General features: G+C 43.8%; 1 protein-coding gene across 5 annotated transcripts in view; it reads right to left on the bottom strand.

Moving 5' to 3' along the window:
- FAT1 (FAT atypical cadherin 1) overlaps window positions 1–17,515 on the bottom strand; it is a 376,731-nt gene that overhangs the window by 282,736 nt on the left and 76,480 nt on the right. For 2 of the 5 annotated variants that reach the window (XM_068278661.1, XM_068278662.1), the window contains exon 1: window positions 6,312–6,622. The exons of 1 other annotated variant lie outside the window; for it this stretch is intronic. The gene's annotated coding sequence lies outside the window, so the exon portion shown is untranslated. Of the gene's footprint in view, window positions 1–6,311; window positions 6,625–17,515 lie in introns of those variants that run through there. 2 more of the 5 variants (XR_011030974.1, XM_068278659.1) reach the window with 2 other exon arrangements.

Genomic DNA, 17,515 nt, shown 5'->3' with positions numbered 1-17,515 from the left:
CTAGCTTAAAGAGGAACTGACGCGAAAATCTTAACATTTAAAACACATACAAATAAGTTTCTTCCTGTGTAAAATGAGTCATAGCTAACTTCTCTGCTGGCATTTACAGTAAGTAGCAGAAATCTGACATTACCAATAGGTTTTGGGCTAGTCCATCTCTCCATAGGGGTTTCTCAGCATGGCTTTTATTCTTTTTAAAGACACTGCCTGAAAAAGATTTATACAAAGATGCTGTCAAGCCTCTCTACTCACCATACCTTTTGGCAGTTGGACAGAGCAACTGCCATTCACTAAGTGCATTTTGAAAATAAAGAAATCCCTGTAAACCCCCACGAGGAGATGGGCTAGTCCAAACTTGTCGGTTCTGTCGATTTCTACTACCTACTGTAAGTGACAGCAACATAGGAGAAAAGTAATTTATGGCTAATTTTACTCAAACCTTTGGGATTGAGGCACCTTATGGGCGCCTTAACAGGCTAGTATCTCTCCAGTTGCCAGGCAGCAGTGAGCAGTTACCAGGCAGCAGTGAGCAGTTACCAGGCAGCAGCAAGCAGTTGTGAGAGGCATTTCACTGCCTATCAACTGCCCATGGAAAAGAGGCCTTACACTTCTCCTTTAAGTCCTCTACTGCTGCTTCTCTTCACCAAGCTCTTCACTGACTCCCAGTTACCCAAAGAATCCACTTAAAACGCCTAACTGACTCACAAAGCTTTCCACAATGTTTCCTACAAATCTATCTCTTCACATTAATTTCCAGATATCACACCAAACACAACCTCCAACTCTGCACCTAAACTTGTCCTATCCTCCACTTAAAGTGGATCCGAGATGAAAAACTAACTAAAACAAGTAACTTGTCTATATATCTTATCTAAAGTTTAGATGGTTTACACAGCAAATCTAGCTGCAAACAGTTTTAATAGAATATGATTATTTATTCCTGTGATACAGTGACAGCAGCCATGTTGTTTGTAAACATTTCTTATCTGTATCTTGAGCCATCAGCCTAATTCCCTCTCCTTCTCCCTCCTCTCCTCTGCCTCTGAAATCAATGGCTAGTAACACCTCACCCTCCTCCTGCCCAGCCTGAGCTCCCATGAGCCCTTGCTACTGCCAAGGCTCTCTGAAAACCTGTGGGCGAGGCTTTTTTAATTTATAGGGAATTAGAGTGTTAAAACAAAAACAAAAAAAGTATTTGGCTTGAGGAATGCCCTATAAACAATAGGAAAGGAACACAATTATGCAATGTGTAAAAGTTCACCTCGGATCCACTTTAAATCACCTTCTGACACATACTGTAAATATACAGGACTTCTCACAAGATTCTTCCCTCCACCAGAATTCACTCCCAATACACATTCATCACTCTACGACCCTTTGAAACCTTTAGGCCTCTTTTCAACGGACTGCTAAACTGAGTGCTCAGCAAGCAGTTACCAGGCAGCAGTAAGCAATTGTGAGAGTCTGAGAGGCATTTCAAGTAATGCTGAATAACGTAACGCCCCACTGTGAACATAGCCTCAAGGAATAAGTCCTGATCCGGTTTGTGGCTGAAAACTGACTGCGCTGTTGCTCTGCTAGTTTTGTAGTGACTGAAGAATAAAACTGAACTGCTGCTGAATGATAGACCAGCCGCCTACACAGAAACAATTTCACCACCACTCCCAATGTTTGTGACCAAAAACCGTCTGAAATAGGAATTTATACATCAACATAGTGACAGCGAATGGATGACCAGCAGATCTGATCACATCTGGCAGAAAAACGGCTATTTTGTGTCCTGACCTTAATAATGAAAGGGCACTAACCCTCAGCACAGCCGTTTACATGCTGATAAAGTGCTGTCCCCTCTCCCAGACTGGAGCCCCCATTAATACAGGGACAGACATTTGTATACACAGGTGGGGGAGTCTGTAAACGAGACAATCCTCATCTGGAGGGGAGGAAAATTCTCATATACCCTCCAGCATAAAGAGCTCTATTGCTGTCTAATAAATCAGGAGGGAGATAGAGGAATTCCCAGTCTCACAGACACAGGTTTGAAGTTTGGCATTATCTGTCAGTCCGCCTTGCTATTCCTCCCAGCAAGGTCACAGATGTGGGCCGGTCACCACAGCTCAGATGGGGTTGTCAGGTATCAGTCATGAAGCCAGGCTGGCTTATTGGAACGGTCCTGGAGGATGTGCACAGCTGTGATTACCGCAGGCAGAGGTATTACTTCTGTGTGTCACCTCTGTGTCTGGGAGTGCTACATCTCACCGATCACCTCTTAATAACAAATGAATCAAAGCTCCCCATTTCACAGGGAATGAGAGAAATGCACTGGAAATTGCCCCGAGAGGATTTAAGACTGGCAGGCTACATCAGTGTGATAGAGGAGAGATCTGTCTGACTCGGTGCTCCCACTGAGAGGTGAGCCTGCCTGAGAGAGAGAGAGAGAGAGAGAGAGAGAGAGAGAGAGAGAGAGAGAGAGAGAGAGAGAGAGAGACGTGGAAACATTACTTTGCTGGTTTGAGCATAGCAAGTCTAGGGAACAATCACTGCAATCACAAAATCCAGTACTAGAATGTTAAAACAATAGAATGTAGAAAAGCTGCTCCAGATTTCAAATATGCCCTCTTCCCAGTCACAGCAGACCATGTAACTGCAGTGGGGCTCATCGGGGCACTGGCCCCTCCCCAGTCATAGCATATCATGTAACTGCAGTGGGTCTCACCAGGGCACTGGCCCAAACCTAGTCATAGCAGACCATGTAACTGCAGTGGGGCTCACCAGGGCACTGCCACCTGCCCAGTCATAGCAGACCATGTAACTGCAGAGGGGCTCACCAGGGCCCTGGCACCTCCCCTGTCATAGCAGTCCATGTAACTGCAGTGGGTCTCACCAGGGAAACTGGCCACTCCCCAGTCATAGCAGACCATGTAACTGCAGTGGGTCTCACCAGGGCACTTGCACCTCCCCTGCCATAGCAGACCATGTAACTGCAGTGGGGATCATCAGGGCACTGGCCTCTCCTCAGTCATAGCAGACCATGTAACTGCTGTGGAGCTCACCAGGGCACTGGCCCTCCCCAGTCATAGCAGACCATGTAACTGCAGTGGGGATCATCAGGGCACTGGCCCCTCCCCAGTCATAGCAGACCATGTAACTGCAGTGGGTCTCACCGGGGTACTGGTCCCGTGCCAGTCATAGCAGACCATGTAACTGCAGTGGGTCTCACTAGGGCACTGGCCCCACCCCAGTCATAGCAGGCCATGTAAATGCAGTGGGGCTCACCGGGCACTGTCCCCTCCCCAGTCATAGCAGACCATGTAACTGCAGTGGGGCTTACCAGGGCAATGGCTCACTCCTGGAGCATTGGCCGCTACAGTATCTGCCTACATAATGACTGAAGATGGCATCTGATAAACAAGTGCGGATCACATCAGCATGCATCAAGTTGAATTTTTATAAAAAGTGCTATGTTGTGTTTTACTTTACATCTACCACAAACAGCAATGGCCCTGATCAATTACAGGCAGATCCAAACTTCTTAGCCAAACATGCCACTTCTCCTGAAATTGATCAATAACATCCAATCGGCTGGTGGGTAAACTAGTGAGGCTTTGGTTATGTAGTTTGCTGGCCTAGCAACATAAAACCATATAGGCAACAAGATGGCCATACACAGGATTGTTTTGTTTTTGGCAGGATTGTTTACTTTGCTGATCGGTAAGTTTCCAATCAATTTCAAGTTTCTCGAGTGAAAATATGAACAGGTTTCGGAAGTGTTGATACATTTTTGTAGAACACCCAGAGGCAGGTTGGCATTCATGTAGCTTTGATCATGGCAAACATGACGATGCTAGCAAAGCAGAGGATCAATCCATTTTTTTTATCAGATTCCTGCTACTCCCTGATCAATGTTTCATTTAGGAGTAAATAGTCATTGGCCAAGTAGGGATTCTGTTAACCCATGTATAGTTAGCATAAGATTTCTTCTGAAAGTCTGAATGAAATTCTTACTGCAGATCTGGACATTTGGAAATGGTAACTGGGTTATGCCAATCTTGCATTATCTGCTGCCTGGCCAGAATGGCACACATATAATAATATTAGAGATTATCTTAGTTCTCTTGCTGCAGGTCTCCATCATACCGTTAGAACTGGGCATTCAGTCAAGTCCTCGTACGGGATCATGAATATAGAAAAAGGACCGGAACTCTTGTACAGGGCAGAAAGAAGATATAGATAAATACACCCTGTATGTATTTAAAGGAATACTGTAGGGTGTTCGGGGGAAAATGAGTTGAACTTACCCGTGGCTTGTAATGGTCCCCCGCAGGCATCCTGTGCCCGCACAGCCACTCCCCGATGCTCCGGCCCCGCCTCCGGTTCACTTCTGGAATTTCTGACTTTAAAGTCAGAAAACACCTGTGCCTGCGTTGCCGTGTCCTCGTTCCCGCTGATGTCACCAGGAGTGTATAGCACAAGCCCAGTATGGTCTGTGCCTGCGCAGTATGCTCCTGGTGACATCAGGGGAAGGGAGGACACGGCAACGCAGGCGCAGGGGTTTTCTGACTTTAAAGTCAGAAATTACAGAAGTGAACCGAAGGCGGGGCCGGAGCATCGGGGAGTGGCTGCGCGGGCACAGGATGTCTGCGGGGGACCATTGGAAGCCCCGGGTAAGTTCAACTCATTTTCCCCCGACCCCCTACAGTATCCCTTTAAGTAGTTTAGCCTATTTCCGCCTCATCTTTGACTAATCTGTACTGTAATTTGATCTCTCAGCTGTGTCAGCTCAGGAATCTATGCTGCCTGGGCAGAGTAGCCAATTTGTAAATACAGGATGTTAACACTGTCACTATGAAAGCAGGAAGTAGACACACTAGAGATTTATTGCCAGTTTTGTATCAGCTATAACAAAAGAAATGTTTTCCAGCAAAGGTTATGTTGTTGATTATCTCCCATGTCCCTATATCTCCCATCCTGTCCGATCCATACATTACTTTTAATTGATTAGTTCAAAATCTAAGATTTTGGGGGAATTAAATCTGCAGAGAATCAAACTGAAAAATTGATGAGTGAGGGGACCCTAAACAACAGTGTCAAATCCATACAAAATCAAACTAGGTAGGAACTAATAACTCCAATCATTTAAAGGAAATGCAATGATTTAATAGAAAGAGAAAACCATAAAGTTCAAATGAAACAGATGTTCAGGTGCCCATTAACTATAGAATTTTAGCAAACAATCGACTCTCCAATCTGAAAATTTTGATCGCAAGGAAAGATCCACCGAGCCCATAAACTGAATAAAACATATCTAATCCGATAATGTGAAATAGAACAGATCTGAAAAACGGATCAGTGAAATGATTGATAGAGCAATCGTTTGCTGTCGATTGGCAGTACCAACACTATCCGATCTAAATAATCAAAAGGTGTATTGTTCGCTAAACGGTATCATCAAAGGTCACCTTTATGCTAGGTACACATCAATTTCTCGTCCGATCGACGGGAATCGGATGACTATTTCCAACATGTCCGATCTGGTCCAACATGTCCGATAACAGGAACAATTCTCCAGAGTTATCTTCAGAAAATCGATCCAGTTATCAACTGGAAGCAGTTTGGAGATGTACACATTATACAGCTTCCAGTCAGATTACCCGTCGATCGGACTGGAAATTGAGTCGTGCAAACACGGCATTACGCTAGGTACACACGATACAATTTTCTGACTGATTTACTGTCAGATCGATTATTTACAACAGCTCCGATCGATTTTCCGTTGACTTCTATGGAAAATCGATCGAAAAATCAATTGGAAATTAGATCAGACCTGATTTATCTGACAGTAGATATGTCAGAAAATTGTATCGTGTGTACCTAGCAAAAATAACGTTCAAAGGGTCATTTTAGATCATTTTGCAATTGTTTTTAACAATCATTTAATAACCTCGCTTTCAAATCTATTAGAGCTGACCGATCTAAAAAGTTTTGAATCACTTTAATCACGTTGGTAGCTTTAAAAAGAATCAGTGATTGCCCTACTTAAATAACAATGTAACCTGTCTACAGTAAGTTAATTGACAAAAACATTGTTGCTTTCAAACTGCGCCCGGCCTCCCCTCCTCGCTGGGGAAGAATAGAAACGCTGTATTGTGAGCGCCCCACCACGTTCTGCACAACTGCTGCTACCAGCCCCAGCCTCTGTGCATCGCATTCTTCCCCATACACCCCATCCATGCAGCCGCCCAGCCAAGCAATGCATCCAGATGCCCAGCCTAACAATACATCCAGATGCCCAGCCTAGCCCAACAACTTACCGCCGAGAGAGAAGCTAGATCCTTCTGCTCACAGTCCGGCAGAGTCCACCGATCTCCATCAGCTTCAGGTTATGCGGGGAGAACTTTCACCTCTTTCGTTTTTTCCTCAACATATCCCCAGCCTAGGCGAATGGACACTCACAAGGCACAATCCATGGCAGTATGAGGACTCCAGCAGCGAGGGTAGAAGCTCGGGAACTCCTGTGCAGCGCGGAGAATAATGCTCAGGACATGTCCCGGCAGCGCAGAAGTGATTGAAGTTGAGGAGCTGCAGAATGTGGACTCAGAGCTGCTTCTCCTGCAGCCAGAGCTGGGACAAGGCTTGCTGGAGGGGCGGTGACATCACATCCTTCTCCACCCCTCCACTTTTGTGGACACAGGCTAGCTGGAATCTACAAGTGGTGGTGAGGCAGAACAGTGTCCTGTATATACCAGCAGGCTATACCTATTATTACACTCTTCCCTCTTGTAGGGCAACGTGCAGAGGCTTGCAGGGAGCGAAACAAAGTAAAGAACAATACACAACACTGTTCACCATATTATCCTGCTTCTTCACATGTCTCTGTTTATGAAATCTCAACAACTCCAGGGAAAATATTTATGAATGTAAACAAAAACACACCTCGAGTTGCATAAACACGTTAAAATTGAGCTAAAAATCAATGAAAGTTACTAGGCATACAATATGAAAGCTATAGTTCAACTTCCTATATTGTACATAGCTAGGAAAGGTGAACAGTTCCATTACTGCACAATATTTATATTTGATGCAGCAACTCTAGTGAATTTCCCTTTGGAAAGGTAGTCATGTAAATAATCTAACAAGATGGAGCTGCCAGCAGAGTGGGTGTTCTCATCTAGTGAGCAGCTCTCATTCTCTTTCTCCTACTTGTGTTTATTCTTAATCTCACTAAAATATTATTATTTTATAAAGAACCAACATATTCCTGTACAAAGAAACAAACATGGGGGTACAAAATAATACAGACAAATTCCAAGACACAAAAGAGTGAGAGAGCTCTGCCCTTGCAACCTTATAATCTATCTATTCTGTTGTAGCTGCAATGCTGTCCACAAAGCGGTAATCTCTCATCAATACAGGAAGCTGGTGAGCGCTGTGCTTACAGAGAGAGTCTTGCTGTTGCTTCCTCACAGCTCATCCATGAAAATTTCATGTGGATGATGATGGTATAGGAGGACAATCATAGACTGCTTTCTGACCATTAAAATTGCACTGTCATTTTAACAGGGAGAGGAGTCAGCCACATTACAAAAAGTATAGACATGCACTGCCCAAGTGTTGCCAATACCTGCACATTTACTATGAGAGAGGAAGGCTGAACTAAGCCTTTGAAATTAATGTTTAACTGGACATTCAACTGAATAAAAGCCTCGACTCTATCTGGAATGTCTCTTCCTTTCTTGATTGGTATGGACCAAACCACATGGGGTGGAGCAGTGCAAAGTCAACAGCTGCATGGCTTAGTACTGCACCAAGTGGTGGAGCACTTGGTGGAGTGATGCTGTTCAGATTGATATTCAGATTCCTGCTGATATCTCATTGTTATTGAGTGGTGCTTGTGAGTAATCCAGGTAAATAACTGATAGCAGGGAGATATTGATTATAGACCTGATCAAGGATACATCTATTAGTGATTTAAATATTGATCAAAACTAAAAAGAGTTTGAAGCTTATTGATCAACCACAGACAAGAGCAGATGGTTGAGAGGTGAGTGATCAAAGGCCATTTCAAATGTGAAATATCTGAAGTATTCATAGACCTTTATTGTAGTGCAGAAGGAAAGCAATACACTGACATTTAGGTAATGCACAATGTGGAAGGCGAGTCTGTGTTCTGTATCCTGCTCTCATTTTAGTCTACAGTGAAAAACATTACCTCTAGGTGAGAACAAAAAATGTCATTTCTGTTGTCCTGGCTCTGAAGGTCTACACTACAGATAATTTGCCTGAGAAAACATAGGCTATGTACACTGTGCTCACAGCACCCTGTTTTACCATTATTATATTACTAGATAGAAGGCCCTCCCATTGAAAAAAGGGCACTAGGCCTCGGACGCGACCCCCCTCTCGTCAAACCATTCGCAACATGCATAGACGCGCATGCACATGCCCGCCCATCCTCCGCTGCTCCCTGAAGCCCACAACATAAGGACAGAGGGACATGGGAGGACACAGCAAAAGGGACTTTACAGTAATATATAGGATGCAGTACAATTATACAGGTCTGGACTGTTTTCCATGGTGTATTTCAGAGCTCATGGCATTAACTGCCCCAAGAGGAGCTCACAATCTATTGTCCTTACTGCGATCATAGTGTAATTTCCCTACCATAGTCAAACCAATCTGTGGCAAAGCCAATCAATGTACCACCATGTTTTGAGATGTGGAATAAAAAATGCCTGGATAAAACCACTGCAAAAACATATATTTTTTGTATATTTGGATGGTTGAAAAAAATATCCATCCATTAAGTTCAACTAAAAAACTTAGTAACAGATAGAACATTCAAACTCTAAGCAGTGGCATACCTACTGGGGGATCTGGCATGTTCCCTCCTTCTCTGTGATACAGGCACTCTCTGGCATTATTATTACTTATTGTATTCATAAAGCACCAACATATTACGCAGCGCTGGACAATAAATAGGGATACATACATTGCAACAAGAGGTGACAGACAGAGAGGTAGCAAACGGTTATACAACATAGCACAAGGTTATACATGCAATCAGGGTATAAAATGCGCTTTACAGAGACCCGGCAAAACAAGTCCGAGTTAGTCCATGAGAAGGGTGTCATTGCTGGGGTAGTAAAATTAAGAAGGACACACTAAGGGAAGGGGGAGGCCCTGCCAAAGGATTACAATATAAAGCATTACCCCCAGCAGCCGCTATTCTCCCCATACAGTAAAGCACCATAGATGTAAGCATATTACCTCCTCCAGCACTGGGTCCTTTCCATCCTCCTCTTCCATACAGCTGTCCACTGTCATTCACTTGGGTCCAGATCTTGTTCAACTTATTTAATGTCTCACAGCACACACAAAAACCAGGACAGAGGTGTGTGACCACGGCTGGTTAACCAGAAGAGAATAGACCAAACCCAGAGATGGAGGCGATAATACACTTACCAACACTGGCTTGTTCTGCATAGAGGGAGGGAAGAGGTCTTAAGATGGTCCAAACTTGTGAAAAAAAAAACACAGGGATACCGGGAGCCCGATCAGTGTGTAATACAGTATGGTTGCACAGTACAAATATATCAACGTATATAATACTAACAAGCATGTGTTGCCAAAGAAGCAACCACTCGTACAGGCATGTGGGGAAGTTCCTTCCCCACCTAACCTTGTATGTGTCGTACAGGGTGGTCACAGCTCCAAAACAGTTTCACTCTAGGAGTGAGTTCCCTTTCTAGGGTCATGGTGATAGATCAATAAGGTGGCTGGAAGCACCCAAAATGCCAATTAATATATTGTTTATTTATAAGGATAAGAAGGTCTAACTTTTAAGGAGATAGGTGATAAAGTTCAAAAAATCTTATCGTTATTCTGCACTTTGGACAACACGTTTCACAGCATAAGCTGCTTCATTAGGTTAAATGCAGTGCTAGTGCCATTTAAGAAGTAAATGTTAATCTTGTGCTTCTTACCTTCTTATTCATATATATTACAGCCTATATTTGTTGCTCTTTTTGGGGGTTCCTACAGCCATCTTATGGGTCTTAAGATGGCCACACTTGTTGGGAGGAGGGGTGATCTCAAGTTCAGTGAACTTGGAAGGGAGGGTCTCATAAGGGCCACACTTGCAATTAGGGAAGGGGATCTCATGGTGGCTACACTTGTTATGGAGTCCAGGAGGCAGTCACTGTGACCTCACTTGTTATAGGGAGTAATGGAAATCATCATTCCTTAGGCCGTTATATGACCCCTAAAGGATAGGGTCAAATAACACACAAGGACTTCAGTTGGACAGCTGCATTGTAAACTACTTCAAGGCTTATCAAATCTCACTTCCTCCTTTTTATTGGAAACTATGAATGTTCTGTTGGTGACAAGTAGTAACCCTACAACTGGCAGCAACACCACATTTACAAAAATGGCAACAAGAAGTCAATGTTAGCTGAGAGGAAAAGAAGAATGCAAAAATCCCAGAACCACCTTGAACTTTGACATGTAGATCTCAGAAGTAAAGTCACAACCACAGATATGGCTCGGTGTTAGTCGTGGAGCAGATATGCAGACATCAAACCAACAGGTAACACCGTTGATGACTAACTGTACGTGGTTTAATGAATGGTATTACCTGAATAAACCATTGTTGGTTTGATGTCTGCATAACCACAGATATGTTATATGCACAATTAAGGAAATACTTAAAATAAGTAAAGCAGTGTCCCTCTGCGCCATTTTCCTAGCCCTTGCTCACCACAGCATCGAGACTACTCCATGTAAATCAATGGATTGAAGGAGATAATGAAAAACAGTGGCGTAGCAATATGGGATGTAGAGGTTATGAGCGCACTGGGGCCAATGGACCAGAGAGGCCAACTAGGGGCCCGCCATCATCCATCCTATTAGCTTTCATTGGTGCTATACTGGTAATAAACACCTCTATATGTGCATTGAATAGTAGTAATCCTTAACAAACTGTTTCCTTTACTCTAAATACACCTCTCTAATACTGCAGCTGTCCTTGGTTTTGGGGCTCCATATCAAAACAGTGCTAGGGGCCTCAAGTAAAACTCACACTAGAGCCCCAAGCTCTTTACTTACGCCACTGGTAAGCACTCAAGCAAGGCTTGGTGGGGGAATATCATAGCATGGGGTGGGAGTTGCTAGAGAGGAAACAGACATAGGCAGTGGCACAAGGGAATGTGTGGCATGTTTATATGGAGGGGAGGGGATAATATCCTCACAGGTCTAGGGGAGGGAAGCTGTAATTGGTGCATTTTGCCAACAATTCTATTTTCAAGGTTGTCCAATATTACCCAGGGTGCATGCACCTGCCACCATCTAACAGCAGACAACTTTCTATTAAAGCAGCACTGGGACCCTCTGAAGCTCGCTGCCGTGCTGCAGTGCACAGGATGACTCGCGTCTGTACAGTAGCATAGAGCTGACACTCGGACTCAGCAGAAAAAGCAGAGCACGTTTTGTCTCCATGTTAGTGTGCACACTGTGCAGGTGCACGCTACCTGCACAGTGCGGCCAAGCTCCATCAACAAGCCCTTATCGATGGGCTTCGGGGCGTCCCAGCGTTGAAGCAGCACTGGGACTCATTTGGGGCCCTTTTTTCACTACAGGTACTCTTTAAATCAAGGCCAGGTCTACAGGTCCACTTATATCTAGCAATGCTCTGCTGTCTTCTTCATCTTGGAAGACACATAGTAAATGAGGACCATAGTATGCCATTAATCTCTATAGAGCCATGGTGTGTGTGTGTGGGGGGGGGGGGGGGGGGGAAGTCAAACCTCGGCTAATGCAGCTGGAATGAGCAAGAAAGAGCTGACTACAGGGGTTTCTTTATTCACAAATCCATCAGTATTGTACAGAAGGTACTTAGAGCTCATTTTCTCAGGGAGAAGCTGATTGCAGTCAAATACAAGTATTTCTAGCATGTAGCTAATTCACAAATGTGTATACTTCATGTAATACGTAATAGAAATATTGCACAGCAAGCATGTAAGAAAAAAACATCAACAAAACTTTATAAATCACTTTAAAGTAAACATTACAAAACATCCTATGTTCCCACTGACTACACACCATAGTTTTCCTTAAAATATAGTCCAGCTGAGAGATTTATGTTTATATTATAGGCATTTGACACATGAAAAAGTGTTAGACTTGAAACATATACATGTGGGACGGTGATGGGTACAATGTAATGTACAGATGGTTGCAGTGGAAAGTCTGTGTTCGGAGTATTGTGCAGTGTCAGCTCCCAGCAGTGACAGATGTAACATGTCCTCTACACCCCCGATATATTACAGGGCTATAAGCAAACAAGTTCACCAAAAATGTAGATAATCTCCCCACACAAAGTCCAGATATACATAACATTTATCATGGATGTACGATAACTTTAGATATAAATAACTTTCATCAAGGGCCTGTGAAATTACCCCGACATCTATCATTTTGCACAATTTCCATAAATAGTCATTTACTATGCCAGAAAGAAAAGATGAAATTCCGGGATCTGGAGAGCTGCGAGGAGCCCAGCAGACCCAAGTCTTTCTTCAAGTTTTAGTCAGCTGTGCAAATTAGTAGAGAACCCTGACATATGTTCTGCAAATCAGCTCAAAGAGCTCCAACAGATGCTGCTTCACCAATATTTTCATGCATTTATTTGACAATTCACTTTGTAGTGTCTTGCAAGAGAAAACCTCTTCTTTTGGTGGCTGGATAAGGGCTCTGCCTCTGACACGAGGGACCTGGCTTCGAATCTTGGCTCTTCCTGTTCAGTAAGCAAGAACCTATTCAGTAGGAGACCTTGGGCCAGTCTCCCTAACACTGCTACTGCCCATAGAGCGCATCCTAGTGGCTGCAGCTCTTGCACTTTGAGTCCGCTAGGAGAAAAGCGCAATATAAGTGTTCTGTGTTTGTTTAAAGAGAACCCAAGCCTAAGCTTGGCTTCAGAAACGCTTACCTTAGGAGAGGGAAGCTTCTGGATCCCCCAGAGACTTTGCACACTGTCCTCTGGTCCTTCTGCCACTGCCGGACCCTTCAGCCACGTTTTCTTTCTGACACGAGCATGGCCATTCTGCAGTGAGCTCGGCTGCGCCTGTGCAGTAACAGCTTGCGCAGGCAGAGTACAGACACGCTTGTGCTTGAAGAGGAGTGAGGCCCCAAACAGATTACCGACAAGCCTGTTTCTGTAATCTTTGGAGGGATTGCAAGCAGCAATGGGGGACTAGAGGACGGCATGAGAAGCCTCATTAGAATCCAGAGACTTCCCCCTCCCAAGGTAAGTAACCCGTAGGGGTAATTTTTTAATTACAAGTTTACTTTCAAGCAAACCTGTGGGGAAAAAATAAACATTAGATCTCCGATCCTCCTTCAGTTCACCGGGACCCTCTTTTTCTTTGTGGCCACGCTCCCATCTGTATAGTTTACAATTAAGGCCTGAACAATAGCACAATGCTGTTCGTGCACACAGGAAAAAAAAAAAAGGTGCATGAGCAGCTTCATACTTCTGTATAGGCGTGGACCATACTTTCCCTTGCACAGTACTGTCACGCTCATACACAGGCAGGAGAGCGACCACAAGATTATATGCGACAAGCCCTTGTAGAATATGTTCGGACGGTCCCAGTGCTGGAATGGCAAGGTCGTAAAAGATTATAGAAGCCTCTGCACTATCCAGAGGTTTCCCTCTACTGAGGTAACTATCTATTGTTTCCCTTTTTTTTCCTCACAGATACTCTTTAAAGTAATGCTAAACACAAATATTGCAATTGTCATAGAGTTGCTAGACTACAGAGAACCGTGGAAAGCATATGATGACTATAAAGCTGTAAGGACTGAAGTGAATCATTTTGTGATGGTAAGCTGACTGCAGAGAGGGGTGAACTGTGAGGGGATGAACTGTGAGCTTCCAGCCGCTATCCAGTTGCTGGGAGTGTTCTGGGCAACAGGCATTTGGGGTGAACCGTGAGGAGTCAGCAGAGCAAGAGGCATTCCCAAGACACATTGAAGAGAAACATTTTTCTAACCGTTCCTTCAGAAGACACCACAGCCCTTTTCACAGTTTGCTGGAATTTGCATATGGGTGTGTGAAACAAAACAGACACCACTGCTAAAGGTAACACACACTGTTAATTCATTTCTAAGACTAAAAGAATTAACTCACTGATTATTTGTTTATAATGTATGTATAGATCCATGGTTTGGGCAAGACCTTAGACTAGAAGAAAAAATGTACCGTACATAGAAAATGCATTCTTATCTGCCATCCCTTTTTCATGGCTCTGCCCTTTGTCCTAATAAAACTGCCATGTACCTACAATAACTGATAGAGCTACTTTTTTAGGTTATTAAGATTGGGTGCTCACATACCTATGCTTCTTACAGCCATTCTATAGCCCAAAAGGTAATTTACCTACTTTTATCATAGAGACCTTAGTTTTCAGATTGTTAATCATTTTCTAGTACTCACTTAAAGGGGACCCAAGGTGAGAGAGATTTGGAGGCTGACATATTTATTTCCTTTTAAACAATGCACATTGCCTGGCTGTCCTGCTGATCTTCTGCCTCTAATACTTTTAAGGTGGCCATATATCTGTAGATTTGGCAGCCGATCGACCATCCGATTCAAACATAGTGTTCTCAAACCTGTCCTTGTGACTCCTCTATGGTGCATGTTTTGCAGGCAGCCTCACCTATGCACAGGTGGGGTAATTAGTGTCTCAGCTATCCACCTGGCTGGGACACTAATTACCCCACCTGTGCTTTGGTGAGGTTGCCTGCAAAACATGCACCGTTGGAGAGTAACGAGGACAGGTTTGAGATTGGAGAATTGGATAAAAAACGGTGCTGCCAAAAGCATGCCTGATCGACAATTTAACCAATCAGACGTGAAGTCAGGCCAACTTGCTCGATCACATGCGATAATCGAACAACAAAGGTGGTGGAAATCCCCGGGCGCCGTCCCCCATAGTGTACATGTACCCAACCCTTGTGCCCCACATTGACATTATAAGATTTCTGTTATCGGTCGGGAATCGGCCTGCGGTTTATGGTGGCCAACAGATCTCTCTGTGGTCAGATTCGATCTGTGAGAGATCTGTCTATTGGTTGATCGGCTGCCAAAATCGGTAAATGTATGAGCACCTTTAGCCATAGGCCTTGGACAAGCAGATCAGATGTTTCTGACAAAAATCTGAGAAGATTAAATGCATGCTTGTTTCAGGTTTGTTATTCAGACAATACTGCAACCAGAGAGATCATCAGGACTGCCAAGCAATTGGTATTGTTTAAAAGGAAATAAATATGGCAGCCTCCATATGTCTCTCACCTTGGGTGCCTTTTAATAAATGTACAATAATCCCAATAGGGCATCCAATCTGGATCAAGCCAATATTCATGAAGATATCAGTCTCCTAAGTGAATGCTTGCTTATTGCCGTTAAACGCTCAGAGGCCTCAAGGCCAGTCTGCTCTCCACTGAGGGCCTACCAGTTGTGGTCATGCCCAGGTGTGACTCTCTGCACTGCCAAGCTGAGGGCTATCATCCACCTGGATGGTACATGGGAACGCCTTCAGCCTTCCATGTGAGAGAGGCATTAGCAAATGAACAACAGCCACTCTTCAACAGGTGGTGTAGGCATGAGAGGCATGAGGTCCTCACACCATCCCAGGAGGGCAAGATGCTGCAATGATGTAGAATCCCACACATCAGCCAAGGGGCGTAGCTACAAACCATGCCCCCCCCTCCCCTACCAACAAAACTTCTGAGGCCTCCAAATGTTCACACCCTTTCCCTTGCCTACCCCTATGACCCTCACAGCCTGTGCCCACCTTGCAAGGGTCAAAAGGTCAGCAAAGTGTGGCCATCAAAATCTTCACACCCATAATAAGTGTAACCACAAAAACACCTGATCTGAAGCATGAACTCCTTTATTAGAGTGAGTGAATTAATAGCTCGGGCCTTGTAGTTACAACCCGGCATCAGCCAATGATGACCAAGCCAGAGAGACCAAGTGGTTGTAGGGGAGCTCTACTTAGTGATCGGGGAGGGAGAGGAGCAAAAACCCTAGAAAATGTCCTTTGGCTGTTACTGTCAAATAGTTGGGTGGATCCCTAACTAGACTTTATTTACTTGAATTGAAGCAGAGAAGAGAAAGGTCAAGCGTCTGACTCTGCTGTCTGGGGGGCCTATCTGGAGCGCTCTGATTCACAGGACTAGCAGGATATAATAATAAATATTTGGGCTGGTAAATCGACTTACATATGCTGCATTTCACTCGTCTGTACTCAGCTGTCTGCATGCAGATTGTTAGCTGTACTCTCGGCACAGACATATCACAGTCTTTTTTCTCACGGAGCTGGAAAATGCATCTCACTTTTTCCAAATATAACTCAGGGCTGCATTTTGCACCGTTAGGTTTACTCTGTACTGCTTGTTGTACTGACCAGAATGCAAAGTGCTTACCTTGAGTCAACAATGAACTGTATTTAAGGCACTGCATAAAAAAAGGCTTTCTAAACACACAGTACTGTGATAAAAGCTTAACACACTGCACAATACTTGAGCATGGCTCAATGTTTCCATAGTGACAGCTATAACATTTACAAAACAGTACAACATTTGGCAGGTAACATGCACATTCCAACTCTTCTTCTAGAGATGTAATGTGTTTAATGTTCGGGGAGGGCTGCTCTGTCACTGTTTTCAGTGTTGAAAACTGATAAACAGCAGATTCAGACCCAAATTCTACTACAATATAATAGAGGTCACTTAGGTTTTGTCCGATGTCATAGGCAAATAATAGCCATTAAAAGATTGATTGTAAGTTTATTAAAGCATAACTTTAGACAAATATTTCTAAAGCCCTAAACCCATACCTTCATTTCTCCTGCTTGAAGTAAAACACAAATTATCTCTTAAAAAAATAAATACATATTCAGTCACCCAATCCTCTCATTGCTTACCACCCCCCTTCATGGTCCCTTAAAGAGGAGCTGTCAGCCATACTATCTCAGAAAAAAACCACATATATATATAAGTAGATAAATACTTGCTCTACTTACATAACATATGTATTGCACTGTCCACATTTTGATTTTAGTGATTTTTCTACAGTAAAAAAAGAGAAACTCCTTCTTAGCATTTCCCATTTTAACTGTGGCTATTTTGAAGCCAATCCTGATGTCATTTCCTCCCTTACTCTCCTCTGCCTGATTTGCCTGCCCTTCACCATAGAAAGTGCATTGTCTCAGCATGAGAAATATTGGCCAATCAGAGAGGAACAGAAGTGTGGGAGGGGAAAACAGGAGGGAAAAAGGCTTCAGCCAATCAGGCTGCATTAGTTAAGTCTGAGGGGAAGTAGAGAAGCAGAAAAGGACAACCCAGCATGCCCTACAACTTCCTTTTTGTGTACCAAATTTTGTGTGTACCAAATAAGTCAGGTTAACTGGGGAATGATCATTTATCTACAAGAAAAGTAATACTGATTTTT

The sequence above is a fragment of the Hyperolius riggenbachi genome, chromosome 1 (assembly GCF_040937935.1).
Source record: "Hyperolius riggenbachi isolate aHypRig1 chromosome 1, aHypRig1.pri, whole genome shotgun sequence".
NCBI lineage: Eukaryota > Metazoa > Chordata > Amphibia > Anura > Hyperoliidae > Hyperolius > Hyperolius riggenbachi.
This window is presented reverse-complemented; position numbering and strand designations above follow the sequence as displayed.